A 5,459-nucleotide genomic window follows, 5' to 3' on the forward strand; every position below is an offset into this window, starting at 1 on the left:
GAAAGTGAATTTGCTCTGTAAATCTTCACCCAAATCACAATTTAAAAAAAAAGAAAAGAAAAACACCTAAACCAAAAATCAACCCAAGCTATTTTTAACTAATATTGTTGTTGTTGGGTGCTATCGAGTCGGCTCTGACCCTATGTACAAAAGAATGAAACACTGCCCAGTCCTGCAGCAGCCTGCATAATTTCATAATATCCAGCTACTGATCCTTCTTGTTTGTTTCCAACTTTCCCATTCCAATCACCAGCAATAATCAATACACCTTAATTGCACGTTTGATCAATTTCAGAAGTTGCTAAACATCTTGAAATCCTTGAAGAACTAACAAATCTGTCCTGGAAGAAGTGCAGCTGGAGTGCTTCTTGGAAGCAAGAATGGCCAGACTTCATCTCACTTACTTTGGTCATGTTGTCAGAAGGAACGATTCCCTGGAGAAAGATGTCATGCTTGGTAAGGTGGAGGGTCAGCGAAAAGGAGGAAGGACTTCAATTAGATGGCGTGACACAGTGGCTGCAACAATGGGCTCAGGTAAGCAAGGATTTTTATCCAGTAGGAGTTAAAAATTGCACAATTATACTTGAATGTAAGTTATACTATATAGAGACTTGTATACACATCACTGAAATGTTTTTGAAAGCATGAAAACACTTTTGTTGAAACAAAATTTCCTCTATGTTACCCCAATTTTCATGAAAGGAAAACTGACATATGTAATTTTCATCTTTACAGATATGACAAAGGAAGCAAAAAGGCAGAGCTAAGAGACACAGATGCTATCCAAAAGGCAGCAGCGGCATATGGTTGTTTTGGTCTTTGTGTCAGCAGCTCCCACACCCTGGAAGATATCCAGTTTCTGCTGGACTGTGCAGTTTTTCTTTGCAGTCAAGACTTGAACGATGGACCGTACTCCTCCAGCAGCAAGCATCTTTTCATGCCATTACAATAACACACCACTGCTATTGTCAGAGGGGCTTTCAAAGCCTTTATAAATGTACTTCATTAGGAGATCCACATCATTCTTATCCAGAGATTGAACTGCCTTTTCAATATCATTAGCTTTAAAAGAGATGAGCACCTTCAAGGGCTGTGTATGCACAGGCAGACAGCTTGGGGGGCAGAAGTGCATGGGAGGGAAGGACACAGGGAAGACATAACTATGAGGAGGAAGTGGGAGGGGAGCTGTTGCATTGTGGGAAATTGCAGTCAATGTCAGGAGACAAAGTGTATGTGAGCTGCTGTATGGAAAGTGAATTTGCTCTGTAAACTTTCACCCAAATCACAATAATAATAATAATAATAAACAGAATGAGCACCTTCAAGACAATGCTGCCTGCTGGATCCTTCACCTCCTGACTCTTGGTGTTGATGGGGGTGGGGATGCTTATAGAGCAGCCGTCGTGTTTCCTTCTCTCAGCCAGGAGTTCACCTTGCCTTCGTCATGCTTGGCCTGCCCGTTGCCCCCATCTTCCTTGTCCACAAACTTGTTCTTGTCATGCTCATCCATGTCCACCTTCCAGAACTGGGCTGATGGCACCATGTTCTTCGACATCCCCAATTCTGATCGGTGGCAAGAGCCTCCTCTAGGTGCCACCTCTGCTATAGCAACTCTAGCCCAGGCAACACCATTCCTCTTCAATGTGTCGCTCTCAGCATAGTAGATCACATGATCAATTCAAAATGGCCAGTACCAGTCCATTTCAGCTCATCAATGTCCAGGATATTGATCTTTATGCATTCCGTTTCATTTTTGATGACCTCCAATTTTCCTAGATTCATACTTTGCACATTCCACATTCTAATTAGTAATGGATGTTTGCAGTTGTTTCTTATTATTTTGAATCATGCCAAATCAACAAATTAAGGTCTCTTGAGCTTCACTCCATCTATATTTTTAAGATTGACTCTGCTTCAAGGAAGAAGCTCTTACCCAGTCATATTAAGGCATTTGACACTAACCAGAAGGGTGGTGGTTCAAACCCATCAGCCACTCCTCGGAAGGAAGATTGGGTAATCTACTTCTGTAGTGACGCTGCCTCAGAAACCCAAGGAGGGGTTGCTATGAGCCCAGTTGACTCGACGGCAATAAGTTTGGTTTTGGCTCAACCTTACGAGCTCATCTTCCAGGACTATATCTGACAATATTCTGCTGCTATTCGTAAGGTTTTCAGTGTTCAATTTTTTTCCAGAAGTAGATTTCCAGGTCCTCCTTCCTAGTCTGTCTTAGTTTAGAAGCTCTGCTGAAACCTGTCCACCATGGTTGACCCTGCTTGTATTGGAAATATTGGTGGCACAGCTTCTAACATCATGGCAACATATAAGCCACCACAGTACAACAAACTGACAGATGAGTGCTGGATCAATATAACAGATAATGTACATACTAAAGTATAATAATAAAAAATAATATTAATAAAGGTATTAAATGACTTTTTGGTACTTCAGATATCTTTCAGAGGTTGAAAGAGATATTTGTGAGGTTAGGAGAATACTGAGGCTCCTGGAACTGGGGATCACTAGTTCTTTCAATTCTCCAAGGAGCAAAAAGCCAGAAAGGGTAAGAGGCAAGGAGCAGGAAGGGTGAGGAACAAAAGAAGAAGTCACAAGGGATCAGATAGTGGGAACTTGATGGAGAAGAATGGTAGTGAGGATAATGATTCTTGCAATTTGTCCTACAGAGTAAAATTCTTCTCACAGTGTTGATCATGACAAAGGATTCTCAACAACGAGAAACACAGAAGTCCTGGATACACTGTCATATGTAGCCACAAACCTTTACATTAGCCTATAGTAACCAGTTCCCTTGCATTAGGTGAGATGGTTCTGGGTTTTGATTTTTGCTCCTCCTGGCATTGTGTCCCATAAAGTGAACTTCAATTTACTTTGTCTCTCAGCAGGTCTTTGCTCTTCATACTTTTTATCTGCCACCCTATTGTTGTTGGATGCTATTGAGTTGATTTTGACTCTTTCTTAGTAGCTGAGCACTTAACCATTATGCCACCAGGGTTCCTTCCTGCCACCCTTGCCCCTCATCTTTCTCATTCTTTACTCAGTAAGTTATATTTCCTTGGAAAATCACAGTCCTTTTACTTACATCATCCAGGAGTATTTTAAGCTGCTCCTGGTGGCGTAGTGCTTAAGGCATTTGACTCTAACCAGAAGGCTGGTGGTTCAAACCCATCACCCACTCCTCGGACCCACCACCCACTCCTCGGAGAGAAGATTTGGCAATCTACTTCTGTAGAAGTACCTGCCTCAGAAACTCAAGGAAGGGTTGCTATGAGCCAAATCAATTCCACAGTAGTGAGGTGTTTTTTTGGGGGGTGGGGGGGTTCAGAACGCATCTTTTATCTGGCCTTGCTCACTTCCTTGTGTGATTCTAACCTCCCTTTCCTAGCTCTAAATCCACCTTTGGTTCCCAGGCTTTTCCCCACCTTCCCTTGATGTACCTGGAAAGGGTTCACTGAGACTATCTCATTTTTATACACAGGCTCAAACAACAGGAAGAGAAATGTCCAGCGTGGACCATTCAGCACCACTGAGTTTCTCTGCCTAAGTGCTCCGTGAAAGGCAAAGAATGGGACGATGGGAGCCTGTGCAAAACCAGCAGCGATGAAAATAAAGAGGACCTAGCCACAAAATGACTGAGTAAATTCAGACCTTGGCCCTCGCATGAAAAGTTCCCTGGTTTAGTCACACCGTCTACTAAAGGTGTTCGGAAAAGCTGGGGAAAGAGCTCTTTTCTGGGAATTTGGACCGAGGGAAAAACTCCCAAAGGGAGTCAAAGTCATTAGACTGCAGGAAATGAGCTTTAGATCACAGGAAAAAGTGACTGGCTACTTAGTTTTCTTGTGCTGCCATCTCCTGACAGATTTGAGAACTACAGGACTGTTGGCTCTGGAAGACAGAAGTCATTCATTAAAGTATTTATTATGCAGCTACATGCACTTTGGGAGCTCTGGTAGCATAGTGGCTAAGGCACTTGACTGCTAACCAGAAGGCTGGAGGTTCAAATCCACCAGCCACTCCTCGGAAGGAAGATGGAGCAATCTACTTCTGTAGTGATACTGCCTCGGAAACCCAAGGAGGGGTCACTATGAGTCGGATCCGACTTGACGGCATATAACAACACATGTACTTTACTGATGCTATACTTTTACCTAAGGAGCTTTGGTAGCATAGTGTACAAAGCATTGGCTGCTACTAGAAGGTCAGGGAGCTCTGGTAGCATAGTGGCTAAGACACTTGCCTGCTAACCAGACGGCTGGCGGTTCAAACCCACCAGCCACTCCTCGGAAGGAAGGTTGGGCAATCCTACTTCCGTAGTGATACTGCCTCGGAAACCCAAGGAGGGGTAGCTATGAGTCAGGGCTGACTCGATGGCACATAACAACAACAACAACAGAAGGTCAGAGGTTCAAACCCATCAAGTGCTCTGTGGAAGGAAGATGGGGCCATCTACTTCTGTAAAGGTTTACTACCTCCAAAACCCAATGGGGGTCGCTGACTTGGAACTGACTTGCTGGCAGAGAATCTGGTTTGGTTCTTATACTTTACCAAGCATGATATCTTTCTCCAGGAATTTGTCACTCCTGATAACATGTCCAAAGGAAGCAAGACAAAGTCTCATCACCCTCACTTCTAAGGAACATTCTTGCTGTACTTCTTCCAAGACAGATTTGTTTAATCTTTTGGTAGTCCACGGTTTATTAAATATTAACACCAACACCATAATTCAAATGCATCAGTTCTTCCTAGGTCTTTCTTTTTCATTATCCAACTTCTACATGCATATAAGGTGACTGAAAGGACCATAGCTTGACTAAGGTGCATTTTAGTCATAAAAATGACATCTTTGATTTCTAAGATTTTAACAAGGTTTTTTGCAATGGATTTTTCCAATGCAATATGTCATTTGATTTCTTGCCTGCTGCTTCCATAGGATCCAGTTGTGGATCCAAGTAAAATGAAATCCTTGACAACATGAGTATTTTCTCTGTTTATCGTGATGTTTCTTATTGGTCCAGTTGTGAGGATATTTGTTTTCTTTATGAAGAGGGGTAAGCCATACTGAAGGCAGTCATCTTTGATCTTCATCAGTAAGTACTTCAATTCTTCCTCACCTTCAACAAGCAAAGTTGTGTCATCTACATATCGCAGGTTGTTAATGAGTCTTCCTCCCATACTGATGCTATGTTCTTCTTCATGTAGTCCAGTAGAGGGTCAGTGAAAAAGGGGAAGACCTTCAATGAGAAAGATTGACACGGTGGCTGTAACAATGGACTCAAACATATCTACTATTATGAGATTGGCACAGGACCAGGCAATGTTTTATTCTGCTATGACATGTAACTGACTCAATGGGCACCTAATAAGAACAACACATGTACTTACAAAGGAGTCCCTGGATGGTGGAATCAGTTAACACATTTGACTGCTACCAAAAGGTTGGAGGT

The 5,459-nt window shown here is 42.6% G+C and overlaps 1 pseudogene; it reads right to left on the minus strand.

Moving 5' to 3' along the window:
- Positions 1 to 763: 763 nt before the first annotated feature.
- On the minus strand, positions 764 to 1,555 carry LOC103193743 (annotated as a pseudogene).
- Between the last annotated feature and the right edge of the window lie 3,904 nt (positions 1,556 to 5,459).

This window comes from Orycteropus afer, unplaced genomic scaffold, assembly GCF_000298275.1.
Source record: "Orycteropus afer afer isolate SDZICR_OR568_19922 unplaced genomic scaffold, OryAfe1.0 scaffold00039, whole genome shotgun sequence".
NCBI lineage: Eukaryota > Metazoa > Chordata > Mammalia > Tubulidentata > Orycteropodidae > Orycteropus > Orycteropus afer.